Raw genomic sequence first — 15,000 nt, 5'->3', positions numbered from 1 at the left:
TGGTTTAACTGGACCTCTCAAACACACACAACCCTAACTAACCCTTGATTATGAGGACATTTTGGGTTTAACTGGACCTCTCACACACACACACTCTCAAGCACACACAAACACCTGACTAACCCTTGATTATGAGGACATTTTTGGTTTAACTGGACCTCTCTCACACACACACACACAACCCTAACTAACCCTTGATTATGAGGACATTTTGGGTTTAACTGGACCTCTCACACACACACTCTCAAACACACACAAACACCTGACTAACCCTTGATTATGAGGACATTTTGGGTTTAACTGGACCTCTCAAACACACACACAACCCTAACTAACCCTTGATTATGAGGACATTTTGGGTTTAACTGGACCTCTCACACACACACTCTCAAACACACACAAACACCTGACTAACCCTTGATTATGAGGACATTTTGGGTTTAACTGGACCTCTCACACACACACAACCCTAACTAACCCTTGATTATGAGGACATTTTGGGTTTAACTGGACCTCTCAAACACACACTCTCAAACACACACAAACACCTGACTAACCCTTGATTATGAGGACATTTTGGGTTTAACTGGACCTCTCAAACACACACAAACACCTGACTAACCCTTGATTATGAGGACATTTTGGGTTTAACTGGACCTCTCACACACACACACAACCCTTACTAACCCTTGATTATGAGGACATTTTGGGTTTAACTGGACCTCTCAAACACACACTCTCAAACACACACACAAACACCTGACTAACCCTTGATTATGAGGACATTTTGGGTTTAACTGGACCTCTCAAACACACACAAACACCTGACTAACCCTTGATTATGAGGACATTTTGGGTTTAACTGGACCTCTCAAACACACACAACCCTAACTAACCCTTGATTATGAGGACATTTTGGGTTTAACTGGACCTCACTCACACACACTCTCAAACACACACAAACACCTGACTAACCCTTGATTATGAGGACATTTTGGGTTTAACTGGACCTCTCACACACACACACAACCCTAACTAACCCTTGATTATGAGGACAAACTGGGTTTAAATGGACATCACTATTAACTCCACACATAGCAGGAGTACCTGTATTAAGAGTTAACCATACTAAACCAAATCAACTATTCTACATTAAAGAGTGAATTCACAAATGATTGTGCATCTTTTTGCTGCCACTAAACCTGTAAAAGTAATACGTACACCTAAGAAAATAGTGCTACAATGTGCTGTTGCTATAGAGCTGGTAAGTCCCGCCCCTTCCGCAAAACCCCGCTGGACCTCAAAGTTGAAAAACCGTCAATGCAAGTGAATGGGAGAAAATAATTATTTTCTGGTCCCGTTTGAATTGTGCCATGAATGTGAACATATGTTGTCTGTGAATTTTTTATATAACTTTTCGTGTAAAGAATGATACAATTTAGCGGGTAGAAGTTTGATACGGTTAGACTTTGTGTGAGAGCACTTTGTGGACTACAACTCTCGACGCGTTTGAAACGTCAACACCACTAGCACACGGACTAGCTCACGGATCCCGCTAAACATGGCTGTGTCTTTGGTGCACTTCACCGCCTTCTTTCAGGGAGAGGACAAAATCGTTGAAGTTGGCGAAAACCACGGGTAAGTCAACTTTATGGGGTGACGTCACATAGTCGACATGTAGTCTTTCTCGTTATGTCTTTTCCACAACTGCTAGCTGAAGAATCATACCATATACTGTCAAACTCGTAACATGAAAAGTTATATAAAAAATTCACAGACAACATATGTTCACATTCATGGCACAATTCAAACGGGATCAGAAAATAATTATTTTCTCCCATTCACTTGCATTGACGGTTTTTCAACTTTGAGGTCCAGCGGGGTTTTACGGAAGGGGCGGGACTTACCAGCTCTATATCAACCAACATATACACATGTGGTGCAAAATGAACCTGGTTGGAGAAAATTCAGTGAACAAAGATCAGCAAGTTTTACACTTCATAGAAGACTAGTTAAAGGGCAATTAGATGAAGAAATGCAACTAGACAGCCAATAAAAACTAACAAAATTAAACTGAAAGGGCAATTTTTATTTTGCAAATGGTAAAAAAAAGGCTCAACAACTGAGATCTAATAAGGCCATTATTAGAGATGCACCGATTGATCGGCTTGGGACCGGAATTGGCCGATTTTCACGTGATCGGTCATGACCGGCGATCGGCCGGTCAGTCTGACATTTGCCGATTTTATACCGGTCAAACACACTCGGGCGCCGCATGATTAACATCGCGCAACATCAGCATCACACGTGCACACGGAACACACATGTAGAAAACCTTGTGAATTACGTCAGTTTCACACCGCAAGCGTGAGAGGCGCGTATTTTTTTCGGCGTGCATGTTAATAAATGAGTGCATCACACCGGCAGCAGGAGCAGAGCGTGAGCGTCAAGCAGGAGCGTCGAGTGAGCAGCAGTGAAGCGGTTTCGGCGCAGAGTCTATTTTTGCTGCGCTGCTCACGCTCAATTAAAGTGAAAGCACACTTTTTTTGATGGGCAAAATAAATGATTTCACACAAAAAGTGGCCAAAATGCACAGAATTTGCATGTCTAGTGTGTTTTAACAAGAACTGGAGTAGGCTATGTCAGAAAAGAAAATGAAGAAGACTCAAATATTTATAGAAAATTCACCCATTTAAACTTGTTTTTATTATTCAGTTTGGGTAGAAGTATATGGTGTTTTATATAAAAAAAAAAAAAAATAAAAAAAAAAAAATCGGTATCGGCAGGTCAAACTCGGAAAAATCGGAATCGGCCTAGAAAATTGTAATCGGTGCATCTCTAACCATTATGGGACTAAAGTGCATGAGGGAGTGTGCCTCAAAATGACCTCAACAACACACTGAAAATAAAACCAAATTAAATTGCCTTCCAGTAAATGCATGTTTTTGTACATTTCTTTCAAAACAGTGTTTTAATAAAAGTAAATAAAAGGATGTCTTGAACACTCTTCTGGCCCAACAACACTTTTGAGAACAAAACCCACAGGCATTAAAGGTTGTATCAGCGATTTCACGCCCAAAAAAGGCCCAAACATAAATGATCACATTCATCTAATCTTTCATAACAATCCGCTAGCTGGCCGCCCCATAAGCATGCCATCCAAAAAACGCGTCTCTGTAGGCAGCCTAGGCTCTGAGATCTGCACACAAAAACAATGGGTTTCACCAACCACCAAAACCAAAATAAACAGTGTTCCAACCAATCACCAACAGTTCCAACCAATCACCGCAAAATCTCAAACCACAACACCCCCACCTTTTGTGTGCAGATCTCAGAGCCTAGGCTGCCTACAGAGACGCGGTTTTTGGGTGGCATGCTTATGGGGCGGCCAGCTAGCGGATCGTTAGGAAAAATTAGATGAATGTGATCATTTATATTTGGGCCTTTATTGGGCCTGAAATCGCTGATACAACCTTTAATGGAAGGCAACACTGATCTCTCGAAGAACTCTAAGAAGATTTCTTTTTCAACATCAAACCTCGGTTCCTCACGAAATCCCTTATATTTTGGGCCGTTCTTTCTCTCAGAACAGGGTCCTCTGCAGTCTTGCACTGCTCACACTCTGCCTTTGTTGCAAGGTGTCCCTTTGAAATATGGACTCTGAAATGTTTCATGACAGCATTCACTTCATTTGGGCTCCATGGCCTTTTCACAATTCTCCTCAATTTGGTCTCTGTAAAACAAACAAACAAACAAACATATACATACACATATGTATACCTATACACCTATATGTATATACATGGAATAACTTTAATATACCCAATTGTTTAAATACCTCTGGAGTTCTCAGTTTCATCCTGATTCATTTGGCTTTTTCCTGAGGGGTAAAAAACAACAATTAAAATGTATTCCAGCCCTACAATCCAAACAGTTTCGGACCATGTGAAATATCAGCAGATAAGCACACAGGGAAAACTAGTCTCTGGTCCTGTGTAACACGAAAAGGACCACTTTACACTGAATTACTGTGGAAGATAAAAAATAAAACATGAACCCAAAATCAACATGTATCCTTTTTCTCAAATAAATATCTAAAATATATGCGCACACACATACCTGTGGAGCTGTCAGCCTCACCCAGGCCCATTTTTGTGTTTTCTAAGGGGGAAAAAAAGCAACACACTATTCCTCTTCTCTACACGGCAAACAGGTATATAATATATATACAATAATAATAATAATAATTATAATTATTATTATTATTATTATTATTATGTAAATATGAGGGCTCTGAACCAGTTCAAAGAATGAAAACGAAAACTGGGGAAAAACCAGAAACGATTACTTGAAATGACCATTAACCGGTTAATAATGGTGTTTTTTTTTTTCTTCTTTTTTCTGTTTAATGTTTTAATTTGTCAGTCAACCTCAACCAATCATGAATTTAAATAGTATGGCCTATGCTGACGCTGACACATAGTGAGTGAAATGCAAATGCTCAGCGGTCAAGTCAAGATAAGTTAGTCACCATGTCAATATGCTGGCATTAGCTTTTGGATCTCAGAAGTTTATCTGAGGAAATGTCACCATGGCAGGTAATATCCAGGTGTTTTGAAACCAGCTAAAATTGCAGGTTAACTGCTGCCATTCAAGAAATTAGTTCAAAAATAAATAAATAAAATGATGTATGGCCAGACACTTCATGTGTCAATCAAGCTCAAATAGATTTACGATGTTTTGGACCAGCGAATGTTAGATTTGTGTTAAAACATTTGGCCAAAATCTTGTGTTATTAAAGTGCTATGCACAGTCTGCATTGGCTATGACTAGACAACCAACACCAGACTAAAGCCAGAAGTATACCACAGTCGAATTTTTACCACAGTCGAATGCACAGCCTTGCAAAGTATACTTCTTTTGACTCGTACACAGGCGTTCAACACATTATTTTCAAATTAATTTTTATATCATTATTATTATTTTAAATTACTTTTGTCAGTTTTAAATTAGTTTCAGTAAGGAACTCTTGTAATAAATTAGCAGTGGTTGGGACATATTTTAAGAATCAACCCCACTTAAAAAGATGCAATCTAATCCGGTTTACATGAAATAAGCTTCCGAGCAGGTTTAAGTTACGGACCACTATAGGAACACTATGACAGCAAGTCCAGGATGAGCACTGAAGAACCAAACAATCCAAGATCATGCCAAATCATCCACAATCAAATCCCACTAACTGAGTGGCGTACGAAGAACGGACCCCAGTTCCTTACTACCCTTGCATTGAAAACAAGACAGTCTCCAAAGTGTGCACGTAACTGTATGAGGTTTTGTCGTCAGTTTGAGGATGCACTGGATGTGTATTGAAAGTGGGTCATATATGTAGTAGAATAGTAGCATACATTTCTAATTTGGGTCCTTCTTGGCCGATAAAAGGCAGAAAATGACTTTAGTGCTTGTGGATTGTAGACAATACCCATAGTGCATTGCAATGCTCAGCTCCGCAAGCCACTCCCACTACTCCGCCCATCAATATAGACTAGAATTGAGCTCCACTCTACGCTACCGCCTGGAAATCATTTCACACAATTTCTAGTGAAGAGTTACTTTGCGAACTAATTATTGAATTACTCCTCGTTTTTGTTTCGAAATGGTGTGCACTTGCTTGCATACTACCTCTCTCTCTCTCTCTCTCTCTCTCCGTTCTTCAGTTAAACATGCGCCCTGTCACACGCGCATTGCGAACTTTCAGCATATTTGTGTTGCATTGATGTCACCTGAATGTAAAATAAGTTATGGGACCACAAAGACAAATGAAAAAATAAAACGGAAATTGAATCACTCAAACATTTATTGAAATCACACACAAATAAATAAAAGCTAAGCAAATTTCCTCTGGAAAACAGTTTGTTCATGTCTTTGGAGTCCTGGAGCACAGGAATAAACATAATAACTTGAACAGAACCAAAACTATTTACATTTTTCCAAAAGAAGTCCAGGCGTTTTGGGCCTCATGATATTCACTGGTGCCAAACTTTGCCAAAATTGGTCTTGAACCAGCTTTGGAATTCCCTTTGGAGGAGGCTCCAGGAGTGCGATGAGCGCGCTCGATCACAGGTGGAATGGGAAAGCTGGCTTCGCCAAATAGAAGAGTGAGTAGACGTCCAATAAAGCCGATTGTATCAGTGCCTTCAGCTCGCTCAGGAACGTGAATGAAGCGAAGATTTAGGGCTCTGCTCCGATTTTCGGCGTCCTCAGCTTTCTGTAGCAAGAAAGCATTTTGCTTCTCCAGCGTCTCAAAGCGTTGCTCTAGATCAGTTATGTTACCCTGATTTGAACTGACTCTAAATTCGAGCTCGCCTACTTGATCCCCGAGTGATTTAAGGGAAGACTGCAACGCATCGGCAGCTGTTTGCAGGTTGTCAAGTTTCGGGTCAAAATACGTGAACATCTCTCGCTTAAGTTGTTGAAGAGCGTTCAAAATGAATGCGTTAGTTGCATTTTGTTCCATAGCGAAGCACAGGTGAAATGATCAAGTAAATTTGTATTAGTGACCATCCAAAAAGTCACAAAAAGGAGGTAACACTCAGAACTTAACGTGGGATAGATATGCAGGAAAGTTAATTGATTAGCGCATTTAGCAGACTGAGATTTAAGGAGCTTCACTCGAGCACTGCTGCTGTGTCGGCCATCTTAGGTGTGCCAGAGAAGGCCGGGTGAATTGTGGAGCAGACAGAGACTTCCAGAGTGTCCATCCACTTTACAAAAACCAGAGGGCCGTCACGGATCCACCTGATGGTGCCCCTAGGATCCTTTTTGTTCATGGCATTTGTGGTTGTGCGGGGGCATCCTCGTCTGTTGTCCCTGTAGGTGCCACATGCTCCAAAGTTCATGCTGTAGAGATCCATGAATAGCTTTGGACTTGTGTAGAAGTTGTCTACATACACATTGTAGCCACTCCCTAGGGATGATTTGTTCATGAAGGACATAACCGAGTCGTATGCCAGTCCCTCACCAGAAGCAAACACAGACTTCCCCGTGTATACAGCAAAGTCTAAAGTGTACCCAATGCTGCTGTCTGCCAGCACAAAAAGTTTGAAGCCCCACTTAGTTGGCTTCGCCTTCATATACTGGGTCATGCCAGTGTGAGCCTTTGTTGCCACCATCCTCTCGTCCACTGAAAGGTTCTGCCGTGAGTGATAAAATGCTCTGCATGCATGTTTGATGTCATCTAAAAGGGGCTTCAGACGAAACAGCCGGTCATAAGCTGGTGTCCCTCTCTTCCGGTCATTGTGGACGTCTTCATCAGGGTTGCTCATGTGGATGTTCCAGGAAATGACCTGATACCTGTCACGTGCCATCACTGAGTGGGGAAACTGTTGGCTGAAAATGGTGTTTGTCCTCCAGTAGTGCCGGATATTTGTCAGTCTCACCAGTGCAAAAAAGAAAGTCAGTCCTAAATATTTGAAAAATTCTTCAACAGTGAAGTTTTTCCAGGAATATTTTTTGCCATTGGCAATGTTTTTTGCAGCGTTTGTGTTTGTGTTATTACACAAAGTGGTTGCTGCACTGTCACTGACAAAAAGTTTGAAAAGGTCCAGCGGTGTGTATATGGATGTGGGGCTGAGCTGACGTCCTGGCTTTCTTGTTGGGACGAACCTTTTGGGCACTGGAGGGATGTCTGGCTGACTCTCACTGTTCCATGATGGAGTTGGGGCTGCTGGCTGTGGTGATCTAGATCTCGACCTTGTGGATTCAGGACTCTGTCGACCCCTCAAGCTGCCGGATCTGGATCTTGACCTTGACCGCGCTCTCCCTCTAGACCGTGACTGCAGCCGTCCATGACCTATTCCTGGCAGCTGCTGGGATGCTGCAGCAGAAGTGGAAGGGCCCTCCTCAGCGGAAGAATGGGAGCTTTCCTGTCTGGCTCGGGTGGGTGGGCTGGTGTCTTCTTCATTATCATGACTGTAAAACAAATAAAGCAAAATATTAAATCATACATATCAGATCAATTAGTGTTTTTGTATTTGATTTCTCACATACGATAACAATGGCTGAGATTGCTACTGTACCCCCAACCCACCACAGCTATAATATGAGCATTCTCTCCCCAGCCAAAAGGTGTGACCAACCCCCCACTACAACATCCTTGAGACATTCTCTCCCCAGCTAAAAGGTGTGACCAACCCCCCACTACAACATCCTTGAGACATTCTCTCCCCAGCCAAAAGGTGTGACCAACCCCCCACTACAACATCCTTGAGACATTCTCTCCACAGCCAAAAGGTGTGACCAACCCCCCACTATCCTTTGTTTGTATCTCTAGGTAAACTCAGACAAACAATGGCTGAGAGACAAAGTGTAATCCACAACTCTTACTACTCTTTAACAAACATAGAAAAACAAAATACTACTTTTACAGAACTTATTTTTACATATTTAGAAAATTTATATTTTATCATATTAGTTTTTTTTTTTTATACTTTTACAGTAAATAAATAAATGGAACTTACTCTTCAGCAGGGTCTAGACCATCCTGGTAATCTAGTTCCTCATCAGTCAAAAAGCTCTCTTCTCCAGAAAATCCATCATCCTCCATGGCATCAAAAAAGGCCAGCGCTTGATTTAGATCCATGTTTCTCAATCTCTGATGATCCATTATTCTCGGTGTATTCTTCAAAACTCGCGTCTCTCTGTGCGTCTCTCTCTCTCCCCTCGAAACCACTGTGCCGTGCGTCTCTCTCTCTCCACAATATCAGCCTTGGTTCATACGTAATGACGCACACCAACGTGGACGACGGATCAGCCTGTCATTTGTCAACAACCTCACGCAAAGCATCACGTGATATGGAGTGTCCCTTTAACAAATTAGTATGAACTAGGGATGTCAACGATTAATCGACGATCGAATAATTGTCGATAATACATTTAATCGATACAACTTATCGATCATCGATTAAGCAGGTCTTCATGCGCGTGCGCGCTGCTCAACCGCGAAACATGTAAAGCGAGCGCGCCGGAGTTATGTTTGGGACCATTTTACACCTTCATCATGACTAAGTTTGCGTCTGCATTCGCAGCCTTTTGTTTTGTGCAAATGTAAGTTGTAATACTGTTTCTTTTCTGTAGGCCTATCTATATCTGATTTATCTCATATTGGATGCATTTGGTTAAGAATGAACTCTGTAGTAAAGCGTCAGCTTCAGCGCGTGCAGCTCAAACGGCAGTGCACGACTAATAATGACTATTGGGACTGTAATATTACATAACATTATAAAGAGAACAATATTGTAATAAAACATTGTGAATTATTTGGGTTTAGTTGCCATGTCGCGTTGCTCCAGGAAGACCGCGTCCACATCCACAACATGAGTAGTTCTGAATGAATGGCACGTAACTTAGTTCAAGTTCACTTGTGAATGAATTTGCGTCATTTTGTGCAGATATAATTTGTAATATGTTTATTTTGAATATCAGTGCCTGAATTTCATTTTGGAAAATGGGGGGGAAATCCCCCCTTAGGTGATTCTTATGGGGGGGATTTTTAATTTGAGGGGGGAGTTTAGACTTTTTCTTTTTTACATTTATCTCGCCTAAATGTAGGCTTACTCATTGCATTTTTACAATGGGGTAATTTTGTTCTTAAGAATTTACACAGCTCAAGGAAGCTTGATTTCAATCTTTGAATTAAATTGAAAAAAGTAGCACAAATAAATACAATAGAATAAAGATACCAATAAAGAGAAAAAAGAGAAGTTTTTGCTTAGGTCTAAAACTAGTATTCAGAAATACTGCGCAGAGACTGAAAAAAGTAATCAAATGTGAAATAACACTAGGTAGTATTTTAGTCCTGATTAAATTAAATACATAGGCTATCAATCCTGATTCCTTAAAATTAAAGCTATGTTTTGTTGTTTTGACAAACAAATTAATGACAGACAAATGCCTGCTGTCCCTTTAAGAGCTAATGCACGGATCCTGTTTTCATTGATTATACGGTCACGTGCGATTTATGCTTAAGACATAACAACCGACTGTGTTTAGAGGATATCACTAAGACCGAAATTGACATAATTTTCTTATGTTTTTGACTGTTTAAGCGATATAATCCACGAAAAATAACTTTTGTTACCCGCGAGCTGTTTGTGAGGAGGCTTTACTCTATGTATGTGTGCAGAGAAAAAAAAAAACTTCTCAGACAGCGCGCAAGTACCGAATAGTTTAAAATCGCGTGAATGTTTAAACTGGTGAGACTTAAAAAGACGTGCAAATGGTAAACTTTAGTTACTCGTGATGCAATGCTGGCCCGATTATGGAGATGGTCCTCACTGCAGAGCATAAAATCCGGGGGGAGGAGTCGGATAAAATCCAACTCCTCCCACCTTACATACCTAAACCTACCAATCTCCACCCCCTGATCCCTAAACCCACCCCTAAACCTACCCATCTCCACCCCTAAACCTACCAATCTCCACCCCTTATATAAGATCCGACTCCTCCCCTCGGATCTTGTGTACTGCATTGAGGTGCTACTGCGATTATGCAAGTGACAATTCCGTCTATCCCGACTCCCGAAATGCGAGAGTGTATTATCGCCGCCTGCTGCGCGCTTAACGATTACCTTGTGCAACCCATATGAGAGACGAGAGATAGAAGACGCAGCGCCGCTGAATCACTCGTTTCACACGTTTGTGAAATTGCGTCTCGCAGACAGTTTTAAAATGACTGATTTGATTTTACAATCTGTGTGGATTAATTTACTAATACAACCTACATGCTAAAGTGAATCAATGTTTGCGGGAATTTCCCGCATTATAAATGGGAGACCTGCGGGAATGATACAAAATATGCGCAATACCCGCAATCCCGCGCCGAAATTCAAGCCCTGAATATATCGGATTAATCTCATATAGGATGCGTTTTTTTTAGATAAATAACGTGCTAGCAAAGTGCTCCAGTTTAATGGTAGCAGATTCATTCAGCGCGTGCAGTTGTTCCAGGAAGAGCGCGTCCACAACGGTCACACATTCTAAGCGCATATGAGGCGGCGTTGGTGACACGTTGTATTAGTAGTTATATTTGATTATTAAATAATTAATTTAATTATCAATCACATCGAAACATTTTACAATCCTACTAGCCCTTTATTTATATTGAAAACTATTCTAATTGATTTGGTGAGGAACATAGCGTTTTGAGCAGCATTTGCAGACCCTGTCATGCTCTCATAGCCACTGCAGGTGACGCATATCGCAGTATTAAGGCTAACGATTAATCGATTAATTGATCGTTAATTTAAACGACGATCGATCATGGGAATTTGTGAAAATTGACATCCCTAGTATGAACGCAGATGTTGTTTATGCTTTCCCCCCTAAAATGCAGATATTAGACAAGAAAATCTCCCTAAACGCAAACCCCTCACCGCTAGCTGAGGACAGGATGAATTTTACCAACTAAAAAAGGACTGTTCAAACTAAAAACTATATATCTATTAAATTATAGGCCTAAAAAATCCTCTCAGTATTAAAGAATAGCAGAGTCTACACCACAGCTTACACGATAACACCACAGAGAAACAAAAACAAAAAAATCACTTTCAGAACGATTTTACCAGCTGAGAAACGCTAGAAACATTGGCAGTAGGGGTGTAACGATACCCTCATGTCACGATTCGATACATATCACGATACGATATTATAGAGATACTCCAAGACGTGGTAAAAGGGTAACTTTTTTTTTTAACTGTTGATTAAAATGCCTAATTTGCAAAACATTGGGGGAGGAAATGAATAGGCTTAAAGATTTGTTTTAGACAAATATGCTTGCACTCTGTCACCAACTAGATATATTTAAATTAATGTAGGCCACTTTTCACTGGTAACAAAAGACATTTGGCATTATCAGGACCCACAAATATTCCCCCACTGCATTATATTATTTTATATATATATATATATATATATATATATATATATATATATATATATATATATATATATATATATATAGTAGTTTAATGTAGTATTGACACAAACTCTGTAAACTTGATTGTTTCCCCTCACACAGTAATTTTTATTTTGGGTGTACTATACACAATACATATTGTCACTTTCCACAATATATATTGTTGCATTTTTGTATTGCGATACATTGCTTAATTGACAGCCAATCGGAATCAATTCTGCTATAACATGCTTCAGTATATAAGCAGCAGTCAAAGATGCGATCACAATAAACAGAACATTACCGTCTGCTGGTTGGACCCTAACACAGTTATGGTTGGTGTGAATGGGCCTTAACTGTTTACGTCTCTGTGACTGAAAATCACAAAGCATATCCAGATTGAAAAGTGTGCATATTGGGTCTACAGCTTATCCACATAAAGAAGCAGCCGGCACATACCCAAAGCAACATCTTTTCCTCAAACCCTATCCCTGACATGACGGTCCTCGTAGTGAAGAACTGTCCTTACATTTCAGGTCAGTGTCATGCCCATCCCCCAACGCACGAGTTATGAAAATGAATGAACCGAGCAAGGTACATTTTACTCGAATTTGAGATGTCACAACAGCGTCTTTAAGACGACAGTCCACGTCAGCCAGTCTAGTATGATGCCCAACCATCCTACACTTAACATTGCCTGTGTCAAAGAGAAGAAAACAATGAAGGAACATGCGCTCACTTACTTTCTGTTTCACTGATGAGGAAGGATTCACACTGCATTCAGTCACAGCCACTGATGTCTCGTCACACAATTCCTGTAATTATGAGAAAGACAGGTACAACACTGAGGCAAGGATGTTTGCCAATTGGTCACCGCAACTAATTCTAGTATCAACCAAAGTCTAAATATCTAGTGTCCCTTTCATGGCTCCGTCGTGCACAAAGCAGACATGCAGAATTGTTTTAAATAATCTGCATCATATAAAAAACTAACATTCATGAAATACAGAACATGGTTGAATTTCAGTGATAAAGTCTTTAAGAGACTCACCCTTAAACGCCAAGGCCAAGAGGAATCTCCATAGTTGTATGTGACCTCCTCATCTGGAAAGATATGTCTTATACTAAACAGACACAGGTGTGGCCTTCCGTCAACAATGATTGTCTTGACTTTGCAATTTGGATTTTTGTCATAATCATTCACCAGTCGTCCAAGTGAATGTCCACCGTCCTCTTTTGTTGCATCTATGCTGTGATAAAAATAGTCCAGTAAGAAACTTAAAACATAGACACACACTGAAACATACGGTTCTAACTGAACATTTGGGTTAGGCTAACCTTGGCCTATTTAACCTATATTCAAATACACATTGTGAAAGTTAACTTGACTTCCTAAGAATTTAATAGGTCAGATGATCCACTTAAGGTAAAAAAAATAATACCCCAGTTGAAAAATAACCATGTTATTGATTATCACTAACTAATAAGTTCCTAATATTATGAGAACCCTAGTAAATCTGATATTGTAATAGTGCTGCACGATTAATCTTATCGCAACCGTGATGTCAAGCCTATGCGATTATATGATGCAAAATGCTGCGATTTTATGTAAAATAAACAATGGGCTGTTACGCAATTAACGCAGCATCTGTTATTTTTTGTCATCCTTTGGCTAGTGTTACATGATAATGCTCTCATGCGATTGCTTAAAACCATTCATGCGAGACAAGTCAAAAGAGAGCGCGCTGAATGTCCGACTGTGACTCACAGAAAGACACGCGCCAGAATACAGTTCTCTTTCGCGCTTGAACGAACAATAACACACACAATTATGCCAAAATGTCGTTTGTCGAGTATCTTCATAACATAAGAGCAGTCTTATGATGGACGTATAGAGTTGTGAGAGGATGAGGCGCATGTGAGATCCACGTCTCTGTCAGCAGCGGCTGCTCTTAAAGGGCCAGCAGCCAAAGCTTTCTGTCAGTAAAGTTAATCAAAGAACAAAGGGGACAGAGAAAATTACTCACTGCTCTTGACTAAAGAACTTATGTAGCTTTAATAAGGATTAGTCTATTTATTATTTATGCAGCGCAGACTGTTTGATAACTTTATTAAATTTCTGTATACCTGTTAGACAGGAAGGGCACAGGTAAATATTACATTTATTATGGGTTTATGTGAGGATTATTTGAAGTTCACTTAAATTAAAAGCGGTTATATTTTTTGAAGTCTAATAAATGTTTTTTTTTTCAATTATAGCTTTCAATTGTAATGATGGAATCACTGTAATGTTGGATGGCTATAATTAATGTTTTAAATGGGGGTGGATTAATTTATATCCAGACATCAATGGCTTAGATGTTATCAATCATTTAGTTGTTGTTGCTAGTTTGAGTTGAGAAATACACATTTCAGAATTAGCACTATTCTGTGTGTGCATTTTGCTTTAGATCCAAGCAAGTTGACTCATGAAACCATTTGTTTATTATATCGCAATCGCATATTCCAATTGCAATATTGACCTCAATCGCAATATGACATTTTCCCCAAATCGTGCAGCCCTATATTGTAATAATAATAATCATCATAATCATAACTGTTTTTATTAGAATGACATGCAACTAGTTTGCTCTGAATATGAACCAAAAATAAATAAATAAACCAAAAAAGAAACAGCCAGCTTACCAATAACGTGTTCCATTCCATGTGAAGTCAAACAAGTAGTTGCCTTGTACATCTTTAACATGTTTACTTTGAGAGAGAATCCCACGGTATTCAACAACAAAGGTGGATGGTTCAATGTGCTCAAGTGCAAACACACCTCTCCCTAAAAGGGCAAAATAATATATAATAATACAAATAAAACATGAATCCAAGTGCACCTATATGTTACACAGCTAACCAACCTATCCTTTTAAAGAGTTAAATCCTGTAAAACTGTAATGTAATATGAGGTGCAGGAAATAAAAATAAAAAAATCAAGCATTGGTTTTCACTGTGATATAGCCTACTAGTTGAATTTGGTTACACTATTCTCTGTATACATAGTTT

General features: G+C 39.7%; 1 protein-coding gene and 1 long non-coding RNA gene across 4 annotated transcripts in view; both read right to left on the bottom strand.

Moving 5' to 3' along the window:
• Window positions 1–15,000, bottom strand: part of b3gntl1 (UDP-GlcNAc:betaGal beta-1,3-N-acetylglucosaminyltransferase-like 1) — a 43,770-nt gene that overhangs the window by 6,636 nt on the left and 22,134 nt on the right. The window lies entirely within an intron of this gene.
• LOC308688278 overlaps window positions 3,492–15,000 on the bottom strand; it is an 11,840-nt gene continuing 331 nt past the window's right edge. The window contains exons 2-6 of the long non-coding RNA XR_014029861.1: window positions 14,635–14,776; window positions 13,001–13,199; window positions 12,693–12,764; window positions 3,839–3,880; window positions 3,492–3,733 (exon numbers count right to left, since the gene is read on the bottom strand). This is a non-coding gene — a long non-coding RNA (uncharacterized lncRNA). The remainder of the gene's footprint in view (window positions 3,734–3,838; window positions 3,881–12,692; window positions 12,765–13,000; window positions 13,200–14,634; window positions 14,777–15,000) is intronic.

Source organism: Scardinius erythrophthalmus (genome assembly GCF_964197995.2).
Source record: "Scardinius erythrophthalmus genome assembly, chromosome: 3".
Lineage (NCBI taxonomy): Eukaryota > Metazoa > Chordata > Actinopteri > Cypriniformes > Leuciscidae > Scardinius > Scardinius erythrophthalmus.
This window is presented reverse-complemented; position numbering and strand designations above follow the sequence as displayed.